Source organism: Pteropus alecto, unplaced genomic scaffold, assembly GCF_000325575.1.
Source record: "Pteropus alecto unplaced genomic scaffold, ASM32557v1 scaffold206, whole genome shotgun sequence".
Lineage (NCBI taxonomy): Eukaryota > Metazoa > Chordata > Mammalia > Chiroptera > Pteropodidae > Pteropus > Pteropus alecto.
Genome location: NW_006438906.1, coordinates 3,016,956 through 3,033,500, shown reverse-complemented (window position 1 = coordinate 3,033,500; position 16,545 = coordinate 3,016,956). Strand labels below are relative to the sequence as shown.

The 16,545-nt window shown below is 38.5% G+C and overlaps 1 pseudogene; it reads left to right on the top strand.

Moving 5' to 3' along the window:
• The first annotated feature begins 13,425 nt into the window (after nt 1–13,425).
• LOC112483122 lies at nt 13,426–13,541 on the top strand (annotated as a pseudogene).
• The last annotated feature ends 3,004 nt before the right edge of the window (nt 13,542–16,545 follow it).

Here is a 16,545-nt window from a genome sequence, read left to right as displayed (position 1 = left end):
GGTCTTTTTCAAAAACTGCCTCATGGTAGAGGGCTGCTTATTGGGTAGTGGATTAATGTCCAAACTTCTTAGCTAATTAGTATGGAACACAAGTCACCCTTTCGTAATAAGACTTGACAATAAAATGAGAAGTCGAAGTGAATATTTCAACTGGGTGAACCTTTGAGACAGCTGGATGGGCTGTTTGGGCTTTCTTTAATGCAGTGCTGATGACCTCCATGTGAGGGGTAACAAACTTTCTATTTTGCACAATCAATTATATCATGGAAACATCTAAGGATGCTTTATATATTAAGGTTATTTTCTGGATCTCTAAATGGAGAATTAATCTCAAACAATTGGATTTCATTCCAGAATGAAATTTTTGTGAATTTCTGTGATGGGAAAAGTCTGAATTAGGTAGCAAGGAGACAAGACCAATAGGACTGATTAGTGAAGTAAACGTTAAGTTGCAAATGGAGAAATTAACAATCACTACCCCAAAACACCTGCCTTGATGTCCCCTTAATAGATGTGCTATATTTAAATTGGTATCTGGAGCTATTACTACAAGGACATTCCTTTGGAGAGATGCCTGACATTTGTCCTTTTACATAGCTATCTTTCATTACAAGAACATATAGTGTAATGGTAATTGTAATCAAATTACATTTGATTGTAATCATTCAGAAATTGAGATATTCAGTCTGTGGCAATATGAATATTTTTTAAAATTATTGATCTTGGTGATTTTAAAACTACCCATCCTAAGGAAAATTGATCCACAGGAAAAGTCTTAAAGGTTAAGATATAATTGACATATAACATTGTATAAGGTGTGCAGTTGTGGTGTTTTGTTATTTATATATTGCAATATGATTACCATGGTAGCATTAGCTAACATCTCTATCATGTCACATAATTATCATTTCTTTTTGTGGTGAGAACAGTTAAGAACTAGTCTCTTAGCAACTTGAAGTTTATAATACACATTGTTGACTATGATCACTATGCTGTACATTAGATCTCCAGAACTTATTTATCTGCTAGTTGCAAGTTTGTACCCTTAAACAACATGTCCCCAATTCCCCACTCCCTAGCCCTTAGTAACTACCATTTTACTTTCTGTTTTTATAATTTCAGCTTTTTAGACTCCACATGTAAATGATAACATGCAGCATTTCTTTCTCTGTCTGACTTATCTCACTCAGCACAGTGCCCACAAAAGAGTCTTAATAATTATCGAAGACCAATAACACTCTGTGAAACTGAACTGCCAACTTAAAGTTGGCTGACCATATGAGCATGGTGTTGACTATAAGAATGGAGGTATTAGGAGAGTAGAACTCAAAGTTGCAGACAAGGCTTCCCAAGGTGGTGGTGATGGAACCTATCACCTACCTGACTCTTCCGAGCAGGCCACAGTGCATTGCTCAGATTCCCCCTGGCATTTTCACTGTGGCTGGGAAAGAGCATAGATGTGGTAGTGAGACAGATCTGGGTTGTACTCCTAGGTCTACCCCTCATCAACTGAATGATGTAGGACAAGTTACTTGGTATCTCTGTGACTCTATAGAGATGAAAACTCAACTCATTTCATAGGTTCATTGCAAGGAATAAATGAGAATGTATCTATACAACGACTACTTCAGTAACTGGTCCAAGGCAGGCACTCACCACATGCTACTTTCCTCTCCTCTCTTATTTATTTTCTGTCCCCTTTCACCAAACTGCTCCTCCACAATTTTAGCCAATTCAGCACTTGAGCTCTTAGGAGAGTCTACTTGATCCATGGCTGAGAAAAGAGATAATGTCCTAATGCCCATCCTCAGATCTACATGCAAAGTAGAACCCCCTTCTAGTCATCACTGGCCTTTTGGCAAAATCTACTGCAATTCCTCCCTCCTCTTTTCCTTGCATATATTCCTCCCAGTTATTTTTTTAAAAATTGAGATACAGTTGGCGTGTAACATTATATTAGTTTCAGGTGAACAACATAGTTATTTGATATATGTATGTATTGTGAAATGATCACCACAATAAGTTTAGTTGACATCCCTCATCTCGCATAGTTACACATTTTTTTTTTCTCGTGATGAGAACTTTTCAGGTCTACATGCTTAACAACTTTCAAATATACAATACAGTATTGTTAACTAGTCACCTCCAGTTATTCTTCACCTTGGTCATGAATTCCACCTGTCTTCTGCTCACTTAAGAAGTAACATAGAAAAAAAGACAATCAACCTGGTAAAAATACTGGCAATTTATAGATGAGTGTGTCAACATGATTAAAATAGTTATGAAAAGGTGCTCGAACCCACTGGTAATTAGGAAAATATACATTGAAGTGACAATGAAATACCACTGGCAAAAATTTAAAAGACTAATACCTGTGCATGGCTAGTAGCAAGGAGAATTAACACCATGTTTATGGAAACAAGCAGGAAACTTTAATGAATTTAGCCATTAAAATGATTTATTAAGATTTACAAATGTACTTACTTTCCAACCTAGCAGTCCATTCCTGTGACTGTAGTCCTTAGAAACTGAAGCGTCAATATGGAAAGTTGTATTTATAAGAGCAGTTATTGAAGCGTTGTTAGTAAAGGAAAAAGCAAAAACACAAAAAGATACCAGCTGGAAACAAAGAGCTGCTGGGGGGAAACCTGGTAAAGTAATAGATATCACCTCATCAATGTATATTTTTAGGTTTTAAAAATACTGAATTAGAGCTATCATAGTATTCAAAGTATTCTAGAATGAGAAAATAAAAGATACAGAAAAATCTATATAAAACGATCCAATTTGTAAAATAAACAGAGACCAACAAAATTCAGTGTGTGTATCCACGTGCACACACACGAGGATATGGGTATAGAGAAAAATAAGGATAAGTTTTAGGCTAGTGTGTGTGTTTGTGTGTGTGTGTGCACGTGCACACACACGAGGATATGAATATAGAGAAAAATAAGGATAAGTTTTAGGCTTATCATGGGATACTGAGGAATGGTGGGGACAGGGAAAATGAGGGCAAATGAAAAAGAAAGACTACACTAAGATCTCTATCCAATATGATATGATTCCATTTATGTAAAATTATATGTGTGCATATATGTTTAAAGAAATAGGAAGAAGGAATTAGAACTTGATCTACTGACTTGTAGAGAAAATTGTTATATAGTGAAGAAAGAAAATATCAAAGTCATGGGAACACTATTACTTTTGTTTGTATAACAAAAGCTGTCCAATTGATTGTTGATGAACCCATCCTCTACCCATCTCTATGTGTGTGTGCTTTTGTATTTGCATGTACTCGTACACATACACATGTGCCTAGAGATGTTATGGAAGATGCACATGATCATGTTGGCTGCCTTTTTCTTGATGCATCTTGTGGAAATTTGAAAAAATATTTATTTAAAAATTTTATTATTTTGTAATTTGAAAAAATATAAAGAAAAGGATTATTTCAAGATTATTTCAAGATTATAAAGGATTATTTCAAAGAAAAAGAAAGAAAACAATAGCAAGCTAATGGTCATCAAAGGCTGAGAGGCAGTTTATAATTCTGTTTGAAAAGAATTTGGTTAGCCACATCCATGGGCATTAACTCAATGTTAAAGAAGTTATTAGTGAGCTAAAAATGAAAATGGTCAGAGGGAATGAGTGTATCCAGAGCTTGCTTTGGGCCAGATCCTCCCTAGTTCTTGAGAGCTTCAGCCAGAAGAGCTAAGCTGCAGTAGCTCATTCTAACCTCTGTCTCAGAACAGCTAATCTTTCAAAGAGAGGGCCAGGCAGATAAAGTGCCTAGGCAAGTTTTGTGGTTTTCTTGACCAGGATACAAGATTGGACTGTCATTGTAGCTTCTATGAAGATTCCCAGGAGTTCTACAAACTGGAGGTTAAACCTTGGCCAGTACACAGCAACCTGGGAACAACCTTTCCCAAACAATCCTTTAAACATGCTTTTTGCTTCAATGGGTGGAGGAGCAGTAGGGGGAAGGGAGGGACACAGCGGTATGTGGCTGTGAATATTCTACCAAGCAAAGTCATGAGGCTGATTACAGCATTGGACAGAAAATTAATGAAGGATTTTATTTTCCTATAACTTGGGGTTTGTCTGACAGTTTGTATTGGAATTCCAGACTCTTTTGGCACACTGCTGATCTTAAAAAAGACATCCTTGGGATTCAAAGAGGTGGATGCTGAGTAGCTCCCATTATCATGACTTTTCTTTGCCACTCAAAATGACACATATCATATATATGTGTATATATAATATATCCCTTTTAAAAACACAAATGATAACTTATGATAAACGCTCTTCTGTACTTTTTTTAAAAATTAAAAACATACCTAGAGTTCCATTCTGCAAACACATACACAATGTGGACGTACCGTAATTTATGTGGCTAGCACCCTTCTGATGATCATTTAAGTCAAAAATGGCTTTTAAACTTTATTTTTAAAAAAGTTATGTTTTGACTTTTTAAAAAAGCAACCAAAGTAAACTAGTGCATCCTTAAAATATTATTCTTGTGAGATATTTTTAATACCCAAATTGGTTTTTTTAAAAGAGCAGTTTTTCATTTTTTTAGCATATAAGAATATATATCTAAGAATTCATTCTACACATGTATGTATGCGTTTTATGTGCAACTTGAAAATGTATATTTTTTTCTTTTTTGAAATTTAATTGATTTAAGTGTTAAATTCACTAGGAGATAGCATTAAAGATTTGTTCGTTTTTGAATTCATAGAATTATACCCTGGACATCATGGGTATAAGTTGATGCATAGAAATAATTACTGATAATAATTTCATAGACTGTGCAGGATTTCACAAAGATGTTAATTTTAAGTTATTGTATGTAAAAATATTAATGTTTTCTGAGTTGTGATGAAAATGTGGTGAACTGAGAACACAGAAATTTAGGAAAAAGGGTTACTACGTTTTTCTTTGGCTATTCAGATAAGTAGGAACATCCTCTGAAATGAAGCAAGCTGCCAGGAGCCAGGGAGGGAGGACTCAGGCCAGAGATCTTCCACCTGCCACAGCAGTGAGCAGCCGCCCTCATCTTTGAAGTGATTTACAAACATTAATGAAGCTTCCCAGCAGCCTGTAAGGCAGGGAGGTTATAATTACCCTGTTTTACAAATGGGCGATGGAGACACAAATAGGTTAAGTGCTTTGCCGCAGGCACACTGCGATTCCTCTGTGAGTTAGACAGCAGGAGAGTTTGGCCTCACCAGCTCTGCTTACACCCACTGTGGGCGGCCTTCCTCTCCATCCAGGGGACAGCCTCTGCTCTGCAGAGACCAGTACTGGCCTGAGCAAACCAAGACCAGGTCTCTACTCAGACGGAGAGGTAGAGAAATAAGGCCACAGTGAGATGACTCAATGACTCCACGTAGATATTCTCCATACGGTTTCTTTGAACAACACAGGTTTGACATGCATGGGTCCAATTATACATAGGTATTTTTCAATAAATACCTGTATTGTTTTCTATTTGTGGTTGGGAGTTCGTGGATGTGGAGGGCTGAATATATGCATTGATCTGTGCCATTTTATGTAGAGGTTTTTGGTATCCAATCCCCCGGGTCCTGGAACCAATCCCCCGGGGATACTGAAGGACAACTTAAGTTTTTTGGGAGTCAAAAGTTATACACGGACTTTTTACTCCACGGTGATGGGCACCCCTAACCCCCCGCATTTCAAAGGTCAACTGGAGTTGTCTAAGGGCGGGGGCAGAGAATATCCTTCTATATGGATACGCGCCCAGTAAGCATTCAGTAAGAACCTGTTGCCCAGATTATAAAGGCAATGTTCTTTTCCAAAGACTTGGCAGAATCCAGATTTCAAACTGAAATAAAGGTTCTTGCTCATTGTACTGGTGGTTAAATTCTTCCCAGAAAGCTGTTTTAAAATGTAAAGCAGAGTTGAGAAAATAGAGTAACAAATACAAAATGATATGTAGACTGGCAACCTGTAGATGAATAATCAGGCTTACCCTGATATTTGTACTAATCCTATAACATTCAGATGTAGAGTTGTTAATATTACTGGAATTCTGAAGGTGAAAAAATATGTAAGAGAAACTGTGAAGAGAAACTTCTTAGTCAATATTATTCGTTCATTCATTTGTTCTTCGTTGGGCATTGGGTAGGTTTTGGGAAGGATGACAGCGAGTAAGTTTTTTTAGAAACAGTGCTTTATTATCGCTCAAGAAATGAACAACCTCAGACCAGCTTCCTATAATCTACAACAACAGATATGGCAAGTGGGCAAGCTAATAGGAAGACAGGAACTTGACCATACATGTTGCTTACAGAGAAGACCTCCGTATACTCTCAGACAACACATCTATATGTATCTTGGATCATATATCTTTACATACACACACAGACACACATATGTGAGATATAAATTTCTCATCTGTAAGTATGTATAGAAAAATACATTCTGAGTACATTTATTCCATTATACTCTTTATATATGTGTGTGTTATTTTTTCAAATATCTTACCTCCTTGAAATTAGAGGCACCATACTCTTCGTTTTTTTTTTTTTTTTTTTGCCCTAACCAGGACTTAGCAGTTTTTTGCTTGCCATTTATTGAATAACATCAAAATACATGTAAACAGAAGTGTGTAATCTCAGCTCTCCGGAGACTTAAAGATCTGAAACACAGTCCAGGTTTAGCTTTATCTTTTAGAATCTGCTACCCAGGAAATAAATCTAGAAGTCTCTCTTAGAAAGAGTTTTCTCAAAGACTGCTATACAATTACCCCTGTTCTAGAGAAAGGATCCAGGTTTATAATTTAAATGTCTTCTTTGCCACTGTCACAGTGTATTTTTCTTATAACAGTGAACAATAGTTAACAAAAATGAGGAACATTGCAGAAGATAACAAAATACTTGTGATTAATATTTCTTTATTTTGCCTCTATTTTAAGAGTTTGGAATTTCAATAAATTTGAACAGGTCTCTACTTCTTTCTCTTTCTCTGAACTCCTAACCAAATGAATAACCTCTAGTGTTTATCCAAATTTTCATTTTCTCTTGAAGTTTTCTGGTTAAGTTCATAGATCTTGAAATTGCATTTCAAAAGTGCACAAATCTCTAGCTTTTTAAAAGTGAAAAGCTGAAAACGAAGCCAAACCACAATGTAAAAGAAATCATTCTTCTTGTATTTGTATATAGATAACTTAGAAAGTTCCTTGAGGAATAAATTCCACTGGCATTTATTCATCTTTTGCATTTTGTTTTTTTCCAGTGAAAAACTCTTGCTGCTTTCGATACTGCCTCAGCATTTGGTTGCTTTTCCCTTCTGGTTCGCTCACTTCTTTTGGTTATGGCTTCTGGTTGGCTGCTGGCTGTGGTGCTGATTCCCGATTTATTATTTTGCATTTCCACTTCGGTCCTGGGTGTTCTTTCAGCCAGCCCCATGCCCTTCCTGCTTCAGTGGCACTCATCCACCTGTAGGTAGATCAGTTCCATCTGTCCACAATACTCTTTGAACAGTGGCTCACTTCAGAGCCATAAATGCCTGGGCCCATGAGCTAATCCAGTCTCCTTGGCTGATAGAATCCATGACAGGATCACAAGCCCTAGGTCATAAACATCATTTGGGCGCTAATAAATTTCAAGCTTTGAAAGGAGGTGTTTATGTCTAGCAATAGATACTGTTTGCAGAGGGAACTTTCTTGGGACATCTGTAATTTGTTTGGGAGCAGTGACACCTCGGTGGCCTGGCAAGAGAATTTCTCTGAGGTCTCAGGTAGGGGGAGGAGGACTCCATTTAGTACCAAGAGCCCTGGGACTGCCCAACCCTGGTCTCAATCCCTCCTCTCACACTTCGTTCTTTGTGCAATTATTTTCACAATCCATCTTTTGAAGCAGACTCTCTCCATCTGTGAAAGGAATAGCAAGGCAGGCTTTAATCTTCTGGGTGAAAGGGTGTTCATTTTTATTACATTCTTCTACCCTCTTTAGTCTCCACTTGCATATTCTCCTACTTAGGTGATAGAATTTTGACACCGTGATCTTTCAGTCCAAAGTTTTTTGTTTTTGTTTTTGTTTTTTTAAATTGGATTACAGAATAAAATGTGGAATTTTGTTCTTTAGATGTCTTTAAAAATAGGATAAATTCCTATTTGGTTGGTCTACATGGTGTGGCTGGATGTGTTCAATTGGCTGTTCAGACAGGAGTTTATTGATTAGTAAACATTTATGAATGATTTTTAACTCATTCAGGACTCTGGTGATGATGCAGATGCAAAGGAAAGAGAAAGCATGGACTTGCAATCTCACTGGGAAGGAAAGACATAGAAAAAGGAAAAAGGGAATATAATAAGTGAGCCTGTGGTTGATCTGTGTGCTCTCCACTCCTTTCCTTACACAACTTCGAGGGGATAGTCAGCTATTAGTGTGGCTGCGTTTCTTCCAGGCTGAGGGGACATGAAGGCACGTGACCTGGCTTCACCAGCTGGGTGCCAGGAGTTCAGTTTTTTTGCTACTTTAGTTAACTGCTTTACAAGGACAAGACAATACTAGTGGAAGCTGGTTGAGTGCTTTCGCCATTCCTAGATATAGCAGTATGGCTTGGTTAGTAGTGGGCATTAGCTGGTTTTCTTTCTCATTCCGATGCATCTGCCTAACGTGCAGAAGCCTCTGGCAGGGGCATGTTCCAGAACATGCTCATGCTCCTCGCCTTCTGTTTTGGAAGTGCAACTAGGTTAATATGTGAATGTTAAATTAGTTCTTTAGAGGGTAAAACACCCCTGACTGTCATACAATGACTTTCGTGGCCAGGGAGTGAAAAGGGAACAGCAAGTCAGTTAATATCAGTCCTCTGTGGTTTCTGTAATTTGTTTGGGAGTAGTGACACCTCGGTGGCCTGGCAAGAGAATTTCACACCAAAGGGTATAGTGGGTTTACTTTTTTCCTTTTTAAAGGTGAGAGGCCATGTAGTTGTCATCAGCATAAAGTTTCCTACCAGGTGGAAAAGTAAGTGCTCAGGTTAAACCATGGCTCGCGCCTTCGACTGTCAGCCTAACTCCTAAATGCCCCAACCCCATGAAATATGTACCTGACACCCTGTTGGATGGATGCTATTCTATGTGGGTAATGAGTCTGCAGCTGATTAAATCATAGGTTTCCTATATCATTCTTATGAGTTCTGCTGCACAGTTCCTTGAGCTGACAGCTGTACAATAGTACCTTTTGAACTGCTCCTGGTCTCATGCCAGAAACTTATCTTTTAATGTTTTGCATCCACCTCCTAACTCCTAGGGCAAGTAGAGAAAGGAAGGAGTATGTTTTGAAAGAAATTCCAAGCTTCTATTGTGTGTTTTCCCACTTTTTAGTCCATTTCGTCATTGATGAAACGCATCATGGAAAGCAGCAGGAAAGCAGATTGTTTTATAGTGTCTAAATAAAGTCCAAGTTCATCTGTTTTAACACTTCTATTGAATGCTATACTGTATACCAGGCACTCTGCTAGGTGCTGGGGATAGTAGGTAGGCAGAATGTTTTATTATTAGCATTTTTTAAGACCTCAGTGATCTAAATTGCATATCAGGATTATAAAAATAAAGTTAATGTCTGTTATTTTGCTTTGCAGAAGATCTCACACTAGCAAGTAAGGAGCAATATCTTCTCTTTACCCCTCTATTTCCCCTAACTGAAGCAAATATTTCTCTATGAAAACTCGTTTCTTTAGGATTTTCTTGAGAATCCTGTTAACGTAGCAGTATGCATTTTTTTTAATGAGGACTTATGAAAGAAATTTCTCTCAGGACTCATCATTCCAAATAACTGGACTACATACAAGTCATTGATTTGCTAATCTTATGGGCACTGTGAAATCTAAAGTTGTCGTGTTTCCCTCTCTGCAGATTTTAGGACACTCAAACTAGTGAGATGTGAGGATGTTGTAGCATAAATTTTTTTCTACTAATCCTATTTCTAACTTCATTTGTTTTTCCTCCCCTCTACGTGCCATCTGTTTGATTTTCTCATTTATGTTAATCTTATAGAGCTATTTACACACATTTTAATAATTCTCAAATTCTTTTTGGAATGAGGTGGCATATTTATAAGTACATTAATAAAATATGAAACAGTTATACCTAAGAAAAACTGCAGGCCAGATATATTTATGCTTGGAGGTTTTTCTGAAGGTTTTAAGAATTTATCTACAGTTTTAATGTTCTTTCGGTCCCCAAGTAAAGAATTCATATATTTCCAGTGAGTTTTATAGTCAGAATACACCATAGAGAAAACTGGTTGGGGTTTGTATATATGGAATAATACAGTAATTTTTTTTCCCATTTTATATTATGAAAATAATACAAACTCATGTTCAAAATTTCACACAGTGTATACATCGGAATTAAATACTAAATTAAAAATCTTTGTTTCTCCTTGGTCCAATAAATTTCACTCCCTTTTGTGTAACATTATAGAATTTTCTATGTACTTCTAAGAATATATACATATATATATATATACATATATATACTATGATATATGAATGAATGAATCAAACTATTCCACAATGAAAGGTTTTGTCATTTGACAAAATATGGACTTTTTTCAAAGCAGTATAAATAGCCCTCTTTTATTCTTATTATTCTACCATATCAATACTTCATACCCTAATACTTCAATACTTCATCTCCTAATAACAAGCACTTACACTCCTTAAGTAAGGTTTAATATTTTTTAGTTTTGAAATGTATTTGACTATCTATATGCAGGCTGTTTGAATCAACTTGTTTGCCTGTGCTTGGAGTTCCCACAAGACTTAGGGAGCCTGGTAGTGTTGGAAATGGGTGGGGATCAACGAGCTGACATTGCTCACTTGAGCAACCAGCTAATATTCCATTACCATCACATATTTATTTTACATTTGGCAAAATGTTTTCATATGCACTATCTCATTAATTCTAACAACTGTCTTGTAAGGCAGGGGTTGCTATTTCTATTTTTGAAAAGTGACCTTCATCAAGGTTCTGGGATTGGTCCAGCATCATATAGCTCCCACATGGCACAGCCAGGACTCCTGCCCCAGCTTTCCAGGGCACTTCCCCCAAACCACGGCTGCCCATGTCCGGGGCTAATACTGGATCTTCCATTCAACATTAGCCTTACCATGAGGAGTTCCTTCTTCAGTCCTTTAAGCAGGCGATGCCTCAGCTGGATCTGAGACTTTATTTGTGGCTCCCATTCAATTAAATTCTCACTTACCCTTCTTGAAACACACCCTTGGTAGCTGCAGGCCAGCATTGAGACTCTGCTCCCAGAGGCTTTGCCTGCAGCTCCTCCAGCAGGAGGCTGGCGCGAGGGGGGAAGCTGATGATGATTAGGTCTATATAGTGTTTTCTTTCTTAAAAGAATTAAATTCTGTACTCTTTTTTTTTTTTTAAGAAGGGAATTTTTATGTAACGCTATGAATTCTTTGAGCAGATAGCTATCAGCAGCCTCTGTGATAGCAAAGTACTTTTCAGCAGAAATTCAATTTGACAGATAAACATGCTGCATAATTAAAGGATTAGCATCGTTTCTTCTGAAATTAAATTAGGAGGGGAAGACTTTTGTACTAACTTGTTTATGATAAAATAACTTATTGTCAGTTTGCAGGGAATAACTCTCAAGTGGTGAGATAGTGTCGGTTTTGATATTTTAGCCTCAGAGGTGAGTAGGAAATGACATTTACACAATGTGACTATCATGGCACATACCTGAATCGTCTCCAGCTTGTCAAATACAGACGTTTCCCCTTTTGTGAGTGAAGGGCACTATTTCCTTCTCCCTCCCTCCTTTGATTTTCTGTGGAGGGAAAAAGTTTCATCTTCTAGTGTATTCTAGAAGGAACCTGACTTTTGTATAGATTGGGTGGTTGCTTTTATTGGGTAATTCAATCTCTCTCTCTGACCCAGGCCACAGTGACTAGAAAGAGGATTCAGAGAAGACTAATTAGAGGGGTTATGGGGGACAGAGGACCTGGCTAAAGGGTCATACAGAAAATCAGTTTTATATAGTTATCGAAGCCTGTTTTGCTACTTCAGACCCTCTGCTGCTTTCGTTTATGCAGGTGTTTTCTTGTTTCCATGGCAGCAGAGGTCATTGGCTGGAAAATTCTGGGCATTTGCCTCATGGAGACCTTTGGTGCAGGAGGGTGGCTGTCTTCAGCAGAGGCTCTAGCCAAGCCAGGCTCCCATGTGTCTGTGCTCTGGGAGGGCGTCAGCCTGGCGAAGACCCCAGAGAAACCTCACAAGTCTCTGATGTAGCAGAAAGAGGCTGAGCCAGGACTTGACACCAATACTGGACTCCAAAGTCCAAACTCTCTCCCTCTTCCTATGATGCTGCCTCCCAAAGGCGACATTCAAAGCAGGGCTTTGAAAATTGATAGGATTATTTAAGGCTCAGATTAAAGTGGAAGGGGAGTGGTCATGACACAAAGAAGAAAAAGCATTAGTTACATGGTGAAATCAGGGAAGTTAGAGATGAATTTGGGAAGGAGAAGGAGATGTTTCGGGAAACCAGATTAATGCTTGTTTGGGAAGGGCAGTAGCAGGTGATCTCTGTGCCTTCTGTCACTTCCCTGTGGACTTCCTGTGATTTTGGTGCCTCTGTGGTAGATGATGATGACCTGCATGGCAGCACTCCTTTATGTATGTGCCTCAGTGTCCCTCTGTTGTTCTGCCTCCAGAGTCCAGGAGAGAACTTGGCTCACTACAGGAGTGTCTCCCTCCAGCAGGCAGCCCCTAGCCAAGGGTTTTGAGAGTTGGGAACGAATGCTCTAGCCTCCCTTCCTTCAAGGGGGAGCTCTGACACATTGTTTCTGCAGGTCCTCTGAGAGTTGAGCCAGGGGCCCACAGCGGGGTCCAGCTTGATAACACCATCTTTCTTCCTTGTTTCATTCTTCTGCTTTCTGACTCCTGCTTCCTGGGCTCAGCTCTCAAATAAACCATCTGCATTTATGATATATGAGCACGGAAGAAAATAATGAAGGGTACGCAGGTGGTTGTTAGCATGAGTTACTTGGTGCAGAGTAGGGGGCGAAGTTGTGGGATATGGGTGAGGGTAGGGGTAAAAAGCATGGGGAATGATGGGCATAAAATATACTGGGAAAAAAAAACCCTTTAAATACAGCATGCTGGAGTTTTTGATAGATATTGTGAAAGGAAAAGGGAATGATGGAGGGGGAACTTAAAGATGGGAAGAAATAAAGACTTTTAAAATATTTTTTAAATGGGAAAGACCAAGCTATAGTGTCTAGGATTTCACACTTGTGTGATAAAACTATAAAAAATACGAGGAAGGGATTATTATAAAAGGCCCCATGGATGTGGTTCCATAGGGTAGTGGTTAGCATGTCTGCTTTACACACAGAAGGTCCTGGGTTCGTGCTCCAGTGGAGCCACAGACCATGGTCTATGGCCATGCCCCCCTGAACAAGCCCGATGTCTGATCTCGGAATCTAAGCAGGGTCAGGCCTGGTTAGTATTTGGATGGGAGACCACCTAGGAAGACCAGATGCTGTAGGCATAAATAATAATAAAAAGAAAGAGAAAAGGCCCCATGATGGTACTTTTGAAGGAGATAGATAGTGGTTGGAATGGAGCCTATGACAGGGATTTCTAAGGTGACTACAAGGTTCTATTTCTTGACCTGGTTGGTGGTTATAATAATTCATTAAGATTTACGTTTGTTTTGAATAGTTTTCTACATCTGTATTATATTTTACTTTGCAATGAAAAGGTTAAAAACCCTGGTAAGTGTGGTACAAACATCTGTGCATTTATGCAAAATTATATATGTATGTGTGTATAAAAACAAACACACAAATAAAAACAGCAGCTGACCAGTGGGTATATAAAATTACCCCTGACAGCTAAAGAGAATGTTCCAGAATTAGGTCGAGGGCTCTCCCCGTCTCCAAATTCATGAGGCCTCAAGGCGCCAGGCTGGGCATCTTTCCCACCTAACTTTGTCCGGACAGATGAAGGCAGGAAGGATTAATTTTGATCATGCCCGCTAGATGTGTGAGTAATGTTCTGCCTGGTAATTATTTTTGACATTTGACAGTTCTAGGTACAACCTTTTGCAGCTCTGAAATGTTGGCAGTGTATTTATTTTTGAAGCATTCATATTTTCCTATAAGTAACCAAGTATTCACAGGATACCTCTTTGGGTGCCTTGTTTCAGATTAAGGTAGAGAGTTTTGGAGAGTCGCAAACCCAGAGGGAAGCTAGGAGTTTCAGGAAAGAACCCATCACATAGCAACAGAAACCAACACAGCAAAAGTGGGACTCTTAAGTTAATTTTTAAAAACCAACCCCTGTGTATAGAACTGGGCTCACAATCTCTCAGAGTAACTATTTGGTGAATCTTTGTCCCCAGATATCTCCCCCACCTATCTGCCGCACTGCTGAAATTCCAACTTTTTTAGGTTGCTCCTCTGGCTGGTGAGTTTAAAAATGCAAACATCCACAGGAGAAGTAGCCCAGTGAAGACTGTTATGACACTTTTATACATACTATGGTGAACAGAACACATAGAGAAAGGGATTCAATCAACCACCAAAAGAAAACCAGCTTTTACTATCTCTGGTGTGGAAGGCACATGGGGAGCACTTAACAAATGGTTGCTGTTGCTTCTGTTTTGCACGGCGAGGCCCAGTCTCTCTGTTGGATTAACTCTATGTTAGTTTTATCACCATTACAGCCCTGACAGACTGCCTGGATCCTAGCAGGAACTCAGTAACTGTTTCTTGAATGAGTGAATGAATGAATGAAACATTAGAAGTGATTTGAGAAAATTTCCCAAAAGACAAAATTTACCCACTTGAAGAGGAGAGAAGGAGCAATTAGGGAGGTCGTTTTATAAATGATCGAATGAAACATTAGAAGTGATTTGAGAAAATTTCCCCAAAGACAAAATTTACCCCCTTGAAGAGGAGAGAAGGAGCAATTAGGGAGATTGTTTTATAAATGATCTAAATGTCTAATCAATGTACTATATACTTGAAACTAATAAAAAAAATTTACCCACTTGATACTATTAAGGACAAACCTATCAGGATTTGCAAATCTCTTTATGATTTGCTGAAGGGACAGTTCTTAGCTGGAAAGTGTGGCAACCGACCATCCACGTCAGTCCTTCTAAACCCAGACCTATCTCACTTCTCGTCATTGGGTCTGGATGTTGACCTAATCTCCTGTTCTAATGAGCATTTATGCAATTTCAGTTCCTACCTCCTTTTTGTTTGCCTTTTTCTCTTTTGTTTAAATTTGTTTTTTAAAATATCCACATCTTTTTCAGTTTTATACTTGATACGTATAATCAATACCATGTGACAATGCACTTTGCAGAGTAACTTTATCATTTTCCCATGAGCTATTATATGTGTGTGTGTGTATGTGTGTGTGTGCGCACACACATTTTTACCCTAAGGGTGTTTGACACAGCAGATTCAGAGGGCAGAAGGTGGGTAAGTGGAGATGAGAGGTGATGGTGGTGGGGGACATTTTTGGAGAGGGGGTGGTATGAGGAAAAATGTGGCAATGGAAAACTGCTGTGCCACCTGATGGGAGAACTAATAAAGTAATTCAGCTGGACTGAAGGATTGGAGAAACACAGGGGAATGGGAATAAATCTGAGAATTTCCATTGGGTTCGTATCAAAAGATAAACAGAGGAGCTTTTGCTGTGTTGGGTAAATAATAGAAGGTAAATGCCATGATCAAACTGATGTTTTAGGAAGATTGATTGGAAAAAATGTGTAGGATGGATTAGAAGCAGATACACAGAATTGCTACATTGCCAGGTCCTAGTGGAACGAGCAAATGAGGGATTTGGAATCAGACAGACTTAATTTTCATTCTTGATGCTGTGACTTATAGTGTGATCTTGGGAAGGTTACTTAACTTCTCTAAGTCTCAGTTTTCCCATTTGGAAAATGAGGATAATAATAGTACTGACCTCAAAGGATGGTTCAGTGAGATTCTGAAATGAATTTAAAGTACCAGACACAGGGTCTGAGACACACCATGAATGGATAAGTAGTATTAGGGAGAAGACAGATAAAAAGACTTAGATGAGAAACTATAAAGGAAACCACAAGAAGCATGATTAGTATCTTCTCTCTCTTCCTGTTCTCTGGGTCAGGGGTTGGCAAACTCTGGTCAGTGGTTCAAATTCAGCCTATGGTCTGTTTCATACAGTTGTCAAGCTGGGAATCATTTTTACATTTACAAAGGATTGTAAAAAAACAAACAAATAAGATACAACAGAGAGTGTATATGGCTCACAAAGCCTAAAATATTTACTATTTTTTACTTATATATTAAAAAATAAAGTAAACGAAATATTTACTATACTTACTACTGGCCTTTTACTGAAGAAGTTTGTTGACTCTTCTTCTAGAGCCAGCCCTTGAAGAGCTGAGCAAAGGCCACATTATGGAAAACTCACATCTCTACAATGATACACACAGAGGGCCCACTGGGTACCTTCCTCTTGGCTCAGGGGACCAGCAAAGCTTTTGCATG